General features: G+C 36.5%; 1 protein-coding gene across 1 annotated transcript in view; it reads right to left on the bottom strand.

The window, feature by feature from the left end:
• The window catches only part of LOC117991091 (uncharacterized), a 79,311-nt gene that overhangs the window by 62,256 nt on the left and 4,818 nt on the right, over positions 1 to 12,237 (bottom strand). The window lies entirely within an intron of this gene.

Genomic DNA, 12,237 nt, shown 5'->3' with positions numbered 1-12,237 from the left:
TGTACAATATAAAATAGTAACAATCAAAGGATTTTCCAAACAGCATTAAATTTTAGTTGAAGAGACATCAAAAAAACGCATCACGATTTTGCTATTATGTGAACTGTATTATAAATGTTAGGTATTATAATTGACGCCGATTGTTCGACTTTTTTATTATAAGTAACGTTCTCCCTTCAAGCATATGACCCTGACATTAAAATTTCGTCATTATTTACGAGCTTCTTGTGTGAAAAAAATGCCTAACAGTATCTAAGTCATTAATAGTCGTTAATAGGCCCATAGCGACGCGACGCCGCGTAACTAATATAATATGTATGTAGTTAAAGTAGGAACTTGTAGCGCCGAAATGAATAGATATTGAACACTGACCTTTTCTAATACAGATAATTATTACAATAAATTATGTTGCCGTCGCATAACCTTATAAATGTAAAAGAGCCCATTATCGCATCGTTTAAAAGTATCTAAAGCGAAATTCAGATTTATTGTTGCATATTTTATTTGCTCGGAATATTAATTTTTATATCAAAGGTTCTTTGGCCTTTTCTGTCAACATATTTTATTTGAATATCTTTTTTATCTACTTTTATTTTTAGTATATTTATGTAATTAAGACAAACCAATTTGTGTATTTTGGTGTAATTTGTGTATTTAGTTTACGTATGTAAATAGATATTTGTGCGTCCTAGAATTAGATATAACTAACTTCAGCTAATTCAGTAAGCGGCGTAATTTGAGCGTAAGTAAATACTTATGTAGGGTACTTATATTATATTTCTTTATACATCATATCCATTCTAGACGTTTTAGTTTTGATTGTTTGTTTTGTCTGAGTTTACTTGTTGGTCTTGAGCCAACATAATAGTATTACGATATGCTATTTTCGCATAGCTCCGTATTTATTTTCAGATAACTTTATCTATAGTTTATGTACTGTACCTATTGTGCGCCAGAAAATATTTGTCTTAACTGAAAATGAGATTATTTTAATTACTCTCCAATGATAAAAATGGGCCATCATGTGGAAAAACTGATTCTTAGACATGTTTGTACAAAAATGTGATGTAAGTTTATTAAAATGAATTTCGTGTATATTCAGACGGACCACGCCATAATCACAACAAGTTTGTAAAAAAGGTCAAATTACTACACTAATCCATACCTACTTAATATAATAAATGCGAAAGTGTATGTGTCTGGCTGCTAGCTTTTCATGGTCCATGCTTTTTATCGATTTTGACGAAAGCTATAGAGATAGCTTACATCACGGCGACGGACATAGTCTTTTTATCTCGAAATCAAAGAGTTCACCACGAGATTTTTAAAACTGATTTAGCTTATAAAAATCCCGTGGGAACACTGAACGTCTAACGTCTTAACTCTAATCTGAACGGAATTGCGGACATGATACACACTACTGAACAAGCTTACCCTACATTCTAGAGACGGGCACAGACATTCCCTTATCTGTGGGCACAGGCTACTTTTTATCACCGAAAATCAAAGATGGGATTTTTTAAAAAAATCCACGCTGACAAATTCGTGGGCATCATCTAATCTGTATATATAAAATTCAGTCCTGACTGACTGACTGAAATATATATCAACGCACAGCCTAAACCGCTGGTCTTGAAATTCGGAGTGTGTATTCTTTGTAAACAGTAGGTATCCACCAAGAAAGGATTTTTCGAAATTCTACCCCTGGGTTAAATAGGGCATGAAAGTAGGGCATGAAAAATGGGTTTTCGGTCATAAATGAAGAAATACGTGTTCCAGGATTTTTGGAAATTCAACCCCCACCTCTATTTTCTAAATTCCACCCGAGCGAAGCCGGGGCGGGTCAGCTAGTAAGATTATAAACTTACTTATTGAATTAAGATTTCGTAGGTTTGATAATAAATTCATTTTTGTGACTGTGCTTCGTGTGATAGGCTAACTTAATATTTACTTAGGTATCTAAGTATATTAGTCTATATTCAGACTTCAGAATGACGTGCAGATCATAGACGCATAGTAGCGCTGCCTACCCTAACAGAAATAGTTCCATGCTCATTCTTCATTATGAACTGCCAGTAAAACAAATGCAGGCATTAGTTTTTCTTATAGGCCTATACCTTGCCCTCGAGTCCTGTGCACGCCACTGATATTCAGTCAGAGAGAAGTCCGGAAATGTTACAGTTACATATTTATTAAAATAACAATGCGGATTAGTCATAAAACCTGAAGTCAAGGCAATTGTTAATCTATTACACTTACGTCGATATTAGCCATTATTATGTCACCGAGATGATCGTGACGGGTGAAACCTTCGAATAATTGAGTAGGCAAACGAATTAGAATACAATAGATTGTAATGGACCTGTGGTGTGTAATTAGTATGCATTTGTCCCTAAACAAAATTCCATGTGAGCGGGTTTGATTACAATATTTTACTGTCTTTAGACACCCAAGTATAATATTGCAGGTACGTATCGACTATCGAGGGCTTCATAATAAAAGGACGAAACAAATTAGACAAAAGTAAAGTGACAAAAACGTGAATAAAACCTAAACTAGCGGGTATAAGGTACATAATATAAGGCCGATATTAGGGAAATGGCACGTTCTAGGTAAATATTAGGTACCTACTAGATGATGCCCGCGACTCGTCCGTGTGTATGTAATAATCCCGTGGGAACTCTTTAATTTTCCGGGATAAAAAGTAGACTATGTCCTTCCCCGGGATGTAAGCTAACTCTGTTCCAAATTTCATCAGAATCGGTTAAACTGCTAGGCCGTGAAAAGCTAACAGACAGACAGACACACTTTCAAAGTCGCTATCATGGTTTATGTGTGCGTTTGCTTAAAACTTCTATATACTTTTTAAGAGTTTTTTTTTTGCAGTTTTTACTGTCAATTAGTCACGAGGATGATTTTTATGACGGTCAGATTCACATTTAATCAAGAGCCCACCCATGCAAAGCCAGGTGAGTCAGCTAGCTAATAATTTGATCAATTCAAAGTAAGAATCCAAAAAAATAGTACCTACTTACTCGTTCTGTGTACAAAAACGCACCTATTGAAAATTAATTAAATCCGTTGTGCCTTTTACTTCCCTCATGTCTATAAAAATATATACGTTTACATATACAGTAAGTGCAATAATATATGTAATACTAGGTGATACCCACGACTTCATCCGCGTGAGTTGCAGTTTTTAAAATCCCCTAGGAACTCTTTGAAAAGTAGCCTATGTCTTTCCACGGGATGCAAGCTGCCTACCTCTGTACCAAATTTCGACAAAATCGGTTAAACGGATGGGCCGTGAAAAGCTAGCAGACAGACAGACAGACACACTTTCGCATTTATAATATTAGTATGGATTAGTATGCACTACGCGACTTCGTTCGCATGGATTTAGTTTTTAAAAATCACGTGGGAATCCTTTGCTTTTGCGGGATAAAATGTAGCCTATGCGCGTGTCCACGATCCAAGCTATCTCCTGTAGTCTGTACATAGCCATAAAAAGCAAGCAGACAGGCAGATTGACACACTTTCATATTTATAATATTAGTATGGATTATTATATGGATATGGATTACACGGATATATACTACCGCTTATTACGGGCTCTACGGAAATGCTGTGAGCAATACCGGCCTACTAGGTATAATAGTTAGGTATTTGAAATTACTATTAATCGAATTTAACATCTTTATATACCACCGATGGATAAACGTCTGTGTTATATACTAATGTATCTATAGATAGGTACCACCGTTTAGTTTAGTTTAGTATTTGTTGTTACAGCGGCAGTAGAAATACACATTCTGTGAAAATTTCAGGTCTCTAGCTACCTATTATGATTCATGAGATACACAGCCCGTTGACAGACGGACGGACGGACAGCAAAGTCTTAATAATAAGGTCCCGTTGCCACCCTTCGGGTACGGAACCCTAAAACGCACTGAAAGCCCAGCCAGCTCCTATTCGGGAGGTCGGGGTTCGATCCCGGGTAAGTTCCACAAACTTTTCGGAGTTAGGTAGTATCATGTGCATTTATGCATTTAAATATCACTTGCTTTACCGGTGAAGGAAACATCGTGAGGAAACATGCATGCCTGAGAGTTCTCCATAATGTTCTCAGAGGTGTGTGAAGTATGCCAATCCGCACTTGGCCAGCGTGGTGGACTATGACCAAACCCTTCTCATTCTGAGAGGAGACCCGTGCTCAGTAGTGAGCTGGTGATGGGATGGTGATAAATAGTATAGATTTTGTAGCGCACGGCAATCTTGTGTTATTTAAGTAGATAGGTGTAGGTACTTATGTTAAGTTTTCTGTTACATTAAAATATTACAAGCATTATACCATTATGCTAATATACGAACTTAATTTAGCTTATTATTCGATGTTTTTGTTTTATTAATTAGTTTAGAAGTTTCGAAACGGCGTAACCGGCTTCGTGTTAGGTACTTATGTATGAATATGTTAAAATATAACCGAGATTTTTGTATTAACAGGACCTTGACCCATAGCGCCGGCTCAAAATACAGGGTTGTCAACTTCATTTCACGAAGAAAGAATTGCCGATTCAGAAACATTGTAACTTTTTTTACACTATGCCTATACGTGAGAATATAGTTTTTAAAATTATTAATTAGGTAAGATTTTCGGAAATTAATTAATAAATGTTAAAAAGAGTTATATAGAAACTAGATGATGCCTGCGACTTTGTGCGCGTGGATTTAGGTGTTGTAAAATCCTGTGGGATCTTTTTAATTTTCCTGGATAAAGAGTACCTACCCTATGTCCGTCCCCGGGATGTTAGCTAGTTCTGTACTTAATTTCATCAAAACCGGATAAACGGATGGGCCGTGAAAAGCTGGCAGACAGACAGACACACTTTCACAATTATAATATTAGTATGGATTAGTATGGATAAATAAGAGTATAATAATTATTATTTATCTATGAATGCGATTCAATCCCGAAGTCCACACCACCATAAGCAATTACCTACTTACCCATTATTATTGCTTTAATTTATGTAACAAATTAAAAGACGAAATTAGGTTTCCATACCAAATGGAAATGCATGGTTTTGTTAGAGTAAGTGTGTTTCACTTATCTGATAGTAGGTAATAGGTAGGACCTACGTACCTACGATAAACTACCTTGTTGTCTAGTGGTTAGCATGTTTGACTGCGGCTGACGAGATCTTGGTTTCAATTCTCTGTTAGGGCCAAAAATAGTTGGGCTTTTCAGTCAAGAAATTCTACTAAGTTGGGATGTTTCTCTCCGTACCTCGAACAGCACAAAAAGGTACTGCACATGATATCTCTCCGTTCGTGTCGAATTTGCCATCCCATCGACTAAGAGAGTAAGGAAATAGAGATGGAACCTGTGTTTGTGCACTACAATATTTCCACGCAGACGACTATTGTATGTGGAGATTGGCCGCCGTGGCCGAAGTACGATCGGGAAGACTATATTATTCATAAATGTTATAATTATATTAATAGATTTATCTTTTCCGCTCGCAACCCTAGCCGTAGCCGTGACCTCGAACCATTTGGTCTCTTACTGAAAGAATATCATCGCTAAATTCAAGGTGATTATTGTATAAGGTATCTCTTTAGGATAGGGAAAAACTGGGAAATGTAAATGTTAAATGTTATTGTGTACTTTACATTTTACAGCGATCATATCGGTCTGTCTAAATGTATTCGAAAAAATCTACATAGATATATCTAAGTAGGTACATCGTTTTTGAACTATTCTTTGCAAGTTGTGTATTGATATTTAATTTATTAAATACACATTTAAAAAATCTAGTACAGATACCTACCTACTTTAATAATCTAGAACGATAATCTAAATAGATAATATTAATATCGTAAAGTTAAAATTTTGTTCTTCCCACATTCTCAGCAGAGATTGCTAAAAGAGATCTCAAGTAAATAAATACAAAGATTCCTTTCTCTTCTGCTGATTATATCAAGAAGGTAATTAAGTACATATTGTACTAAATATTAATTTTTAATATTTTTCCGATGTTAAACATAATATTTTTTGCATAATCAATTGATTAAACGCTATTGTCACTATACAAAGCAGGCATAATCAATTATTGAATTTATTGAGGTAACCGGCGACGTAAAGGCGAAGGTTTCGCGCTAGGGCTACAATGCGTGGAGGCGAGCGATGCCAACATTGTATCGTAGCAGCCTTTTTTTAAAAAGGTACCTATGTATAGTACGCGACAGGTCGAGATAGCAATCCGGATATGAAGCGGGTGTACCCCACACACCTAAAGGGAAAAATAGGGGTTTGAAATTTGTGTAGTCAACTCGGACGAAGTCACGGGAATAAGCTAGTTGATTTATACATTGTATAACCAACCAATTAATGATTATAAAAGCTTTAATATATAATGGGTGTAGACTGTAGAGCCTAAAAACATTCGACCATCGATTAATTAGAGGGTCCTGTTTTAGTTCAATAATGCATGAAGGCAAGCCGTACAGGACTGACAAAGGCTCTACGAAGAATTTAGGCTAATGAACATAGAATCTGAGGTATGCCGCGACAACACGACATCAAGATAGAATGATATGTAGGTAGTCACGAAGTAAACCCGCATGTGGTCTTTGGTACCAGTTCATTCATATTATAGTAGGTATATCTAGTGAATTAGCTGGGGCTGAAATGAGCCACTTCTGTGGCATTCGGTAGTTACATATACTAATAATGATATTCAATTCCTTAATAAGTGCGAGTTCTCGCACTCTTTCCTTGAGGACTAAGTTTTGCGATCTAGCTGGCAGATCTATAGGTAGTTTATCTTCCATACACAATTACCGCACAGGCACCGCATGAGGCACAACCTTACATTCAACGTTTATTAATCCCTATCCTCATCCAATAACCATGGCCATTAATTTATTTACAAATATCTAAAGGGTTAATGAAATATTACAATAAAACTTTCTATTTGTTAAATAATAATGAGTGATAGTAAGAACTTTTTAATTTTCCGGGATAAAAAGTAGCATATGTCCTTCCCTGGGATGTAAGATAACTCTGTACCAAAATTTCACCAAAATCGGTTAAACTGTTGGGCCGTGAAAAGCAAGCAGACAGACAGACACACTTTCACATTTATAATATTAGCATGGATTAAGTGGGTTTCACACATTTTAAAAACTACATAAATCATTAGAAACTGCTGGCGCCGCCCGTTTAATTCACTAAAAGCCGGTGTAAGCACCCTATAACAATCACATTGTAATTGTGTGTGTAAATTCAAGACAGTATAAAAACTTCAATTTTTTTAGGTAATACATTGAAGGGGAACTATTAGTCTTCATCGAAGGTAGATACATACTCGACATAATATTTTAATGTAACATTTTAACACTCCGGAATTCTCCAATGTCACATATTTCCACTTTTGTAAACTTTATGGTAAATCACTGCAAAACTAAAGTTATTTTTCCGGCGGAATTCCTTATTACACATCCTTATGTAATAAGGAATTCTTTGACATGCTTATAAAATATGATGACAATTTAGAGTCTTATAAATATTTTAAAAAATCTGCTATGCTTACCTATTACCCGTACCTAGTACTAGTAGTATCTGTACAGCCTTTCGAATTTCGCACAAGGGACCACGGGCAGGGAGCAGGGTAATAACCCAATAGTACTTAAGTACTTACCTAGATAAAAAGGTACTTTAATATTCGTAACTTATAGTTTAACCTATAACATTTTCGTAGCGTATTTCAATAGGCCTAAAACTCTGTTGACTATTCCAATCTACCAAGGCTACATCATCATCAAAGCACATTTATTACATTAGCTAGCTACCTTTACGAAACTACATTATTTATTTGAAAGCCCAAGGCGTTGAGCTTCACAGTGGCATTTCCCAGTCGACAATCATTTATAATGGATTTCCAACGTTACTTTATACACTCGATGCTTTATACTGAAGTAGATACAAAATTAGTGCCTGGACACATACAAACCGTGACCGGACAACGCCTCAAAACGGCTATTAGAAGATTCTTGAATTATAAGCACTAGCCAATAGCCATATTTAACGTGATTAAGGCCCGATTTCCTCCCAAGAGAGCACATGGAGATGTTTTCAGTCGACCAATCAGATTTTTAAAAGATAACAGATAACGTGATAATTCTTTACACGTCATCCATTACGAATCTGATTGGTGGAAACAGGGCCTAAAATTTCCCACTACCCTCCAACTATAAGCGTGAATATTGTACTAGGAGTAGGTACGACAATACGGTATTTGACAACTGGTCAAATCAGTAACTTTTTATCAAACGTCAAAACGCGCGCTTAGTATGCGCGATTCTATGAAATACCGTTGTGTGACGTCACAATCATTTGACGTGCTTTTTTTAGTTTAATCGATAATTTAAAATGGTTATTACACTTAAAACCAACAAAGGACGTGGATTTTACGTATTTTGGAAGACCCTCTATTTAATAATCACTGAGAAATAATTTATTATTGATGTAGTCAAATACCCAATTAGTGCAATGGATTAGGTTTGATTCGCTGATTTTCCAGATTTCAGTCCTTTCCTTGACCGTGGAGGCTGGAGCTGCTGAGGCTTTAAGTTCAAAATTGAAATACAAGGCACTGGTGAAGTATGAAGACTTTCACAATACGAAGCACCCAGAAAGCGCTGCTAAAATTGCACACCATCGCAATTGACGTGCTTTGTACAACCTAAGTATACCATAATGAGTACGTACATAAACGCGCGATTTAGTGTGTCCTCTTATGCCGCACTATGTGTGGGTCCAAGCCCTTACAGGCTAAGGCCGCGAGCAAAACTTCAATATCAATCAATAAATAGCTTTAATGATGATGTATTTGCCCTGGTGGTATAGCGTGCATTGTATATACTATAGGCCAAAAGATGCTAGGCTTACTTTTCTGTACTGATGTGTGCGCTGTAAGCTGTCCTTATAAATAAGAGGTTCCGGGTTTGATATTCGGGTAGGTCAGGTAGGAGACTTTGGCCGTGGCTAGTCACCACCTTACCAGCAAGACTACGTGACCGTACCGGTACGATGCTATATTTCATGCGCTATTGGATAATTTAAGTGTAATTTGTACATGGTTTAGGTTCGTACAATTTTTATTAATGTTGCTCAAGCAATCCTACCGCAATTTTACATACATTTTTACATTAGGGTGCTAATAACCTCAGTCGTAGTACCTATTTAGTGGACACCAACCAAGCTACGTCTATGAAAAATGCGATTGAGGCAATCCACGGTCACGGATGGCGCAATGCACTACGCCGAAATTACTGACCACAACAATATTAATTTAGTTTTTTTGGAAACTAATAAAACATTGGTATTTTTAGGGTTCCGTACCTGAAAAGAAAAGGAGCCCTTATACGATCACTTTGTTGTCTGTCTGTGTGTCTGTCAAGAAAACCTATAGGGTACTTTCCGTTGACCTAGAATCTTTGGCAAGTAGGTAGGTCATATAACACAAGTAAAGGAATAAATCCGAAAGCTGTGGATTTGTGGTTACATCACATAAAAATGTGTTACTGAAAAAATAATTCGAATTTTCAATTTTCAAAGTAAGCTAACTTTACCAAGTGGGGTATCATATGAAAGTGGTATCACATGAATATTTACCTGTATATTCTAAAACAGATTTTTATTTATTTTTATGCATAGTTTTTGATTTATCGTGCAAAATGTCGAAAAAAATACCCGAGTACGGAACCCTGGGTGCGCGAGTCTGACTCGCACTTGGCCGATTTTTTGTCGAAGAGCAGAACTTTATCAGTCCGCACTTGGCAAGTGTGGCGGTCCTATACCCTTCTCAATCTGAGAGTAGACCCATTCTCAGTAGTGGGTCGGTGCTAATCATTTATTTGCAAGAATATGTTGGTACAAGAAAGATAGAAGTACATACAATATAGTCAGAGGCAATAACATACTTAATAAGTTTGTTTGAGATAATGGAAGGTGGGGCTAGTCATCTAAGGGTACCTACCTACTACCATTGATGTCGTAGTAATCTACCCTTTATCAACTCTACTATAAAAGTATCCACGCGTAGACATTTGTGATGTATCTAAGTTAGGTATATAAATCACATGATTTATGTCGGGTGCCACGCCTGTTCAATGACTTCATTAAAATTGTCTGCTATCTATTCAAAGTGATATATAAATAATAATATGTTAAATAATACATAATAGATCACGGATAGACACGATATAGCGTTACATATTGATAAAATGACAAATCTACTGTCGACTGTTCACGATTTCCAATTAGCATATAAACAGCTCTATTGTTTATTTGAGTCTAGGGTTAACGTTGCCTACTAAATTCGTTTAAGATATCCACTTACATGGCAACTTGTTCATACCTAAATGACTTATGTGGAATGCCTTTACAAGTATATTTAGAAACACCTTTTATTCAAACAAACTTTTACAAGTGGTTTTGAATCGTCAAGAAAATCTACCACTGGTTTGGAATGCCCTTCCGATTGAGAAGAACCAGCAAGAAGCTCAGCGGTTGCTCCTTTCAAATATTACAATAAGTATTATGCCATGAATTACTAGTGACAGTCCAAATCCACGCCTTTTTATAATTTACTTAATATCTCTATGGGATCATAAAGTAAGTAAAGTATAACCTACAGAGGTTCGACGAAGCCACTAAATAGAGCAATCGGACGTTAAGAGTGTGATCTGAGACGGCCGCCCCAATAATTCCAGGACTTATAGGTATGGCAGAGTTGTGGTCGTCATTTACCACTAGATCAAAGGCGTCGGACTACTGTGTCTCTTTTTATACTGTGATGACACACTATTTTTTTTAGTGAGTCAGTACAATATTTTTGTCTGGTGGGAGGCTTCGGTTAGGTACCACCCTACCGGCTAAGCTGTGCCGCCAAGCGATTTAGCGTTCTGGTACGATGCTGGGTACAAACCAAAGGGCGATTGGTTTAATAAAAACTGCCAAACCCCTTCCAGGTTAGCCCGATTCCATCTTAGACTGCATTATCACTTACTACCAGGTGAGATTGCAATCAAAGGCTAACATGTAGTTGAAAAAAAAATATATAGACGTAGATATAGAGTCGTTAATTTTTCAGGAAGTTGTAACTTGTAGCAATCACAGAAGTAGTGATCTAAATCTCAACTGATTTAAAGTTTAAACAAACCCTTAGATTACCGTGCAAACTTGAACATTCATTTTATGTGTCTACATAGTTATGTTATTACTTTTATTATAGGTTTTGTTCATACATGGTCCATTGTTATCGACATTCTTGTACGAGTATCTTCTCAGCCTGTCTGGCGGCCAACGAAGGTCAATTGCTGATTGACGCCAAGAAAATGCGCAATTTTGCAATAGTTCGAATATCAGAATATTTACAATCAACTCCGATGCGTTCCAAACTTTTGACCTCAAGCCAATAGTCCCACCTAAGGTGTTACATTTCATTAGTGTTTAGAATTTACATAAATAAAATATGTGAATCTAAAGGATCTCCGGTGAGCTCATGAACCGTGGGAAATAATTTCACTAGAGTCATTTTGTTTAGTTTCTACAATAATAATTAATTCACCTGAGGATATACACCTACTAATAAATTTCTATTTAGGTACCTTCCTTTATAGCTTACCACGAAAGGTCGTGATGAACTAAACCTAACTATATCTAATTTATCGCCGCGACGCCACGGATAAGAGCTAAGCTAGATTTACCGGTCAACAACCAACCAACTAGGTAGGTAACAACTTACTAAAATTAAAGGTACATGTTCAAAATATAATAGGTATTTTATCTTTAAAGTTTACAATTTTTTGTCGTTCGTTCGAGTCATATTAACTTGACTCATTTATGGAATTTCCAATACAATGCAGTTAACGGCTTTTATAGATATATTTTACAGCCTTTGGCCAAATTTCTCATAACAACGAGGCCTAACCATATAAGTAAAGCACCTATATCAGATTTGAGACGCCCAAATCTGTCAAGGTGGTCCTGTCTAATGTGTTCCATATCTTTTCGCTCAATAAACTTTAGGTATTGGTATATCGATCATAAATTGACATTAAGTATTTCGATGACAAATGTGACCGTGTGATAATGTCGAATTCGTGTCAATGGTTCAGTGTGAGCCACCGATCTGCGCCGGCGCCGGCTGCCGCGCCGCTGCGTGCCAT

Source organism: Maniola hyperantus, chromosome 2, assembly GCF_902806685.2.
Source record: "Maniola hyperantus chromosome 2, iAphHyp1.2, whole genome shotgun sequence".
In the NCBI taxonomy this organism is placed as follows: Eukaryota; Metazoa; Arthropoda; class Insecta; order Lepidoptera; family Nymphalidae; genus Maniola; species Maniola hyperantus.
This window is presented reverse-complemented; position numbering and strand designations above follow the sequence as displayed.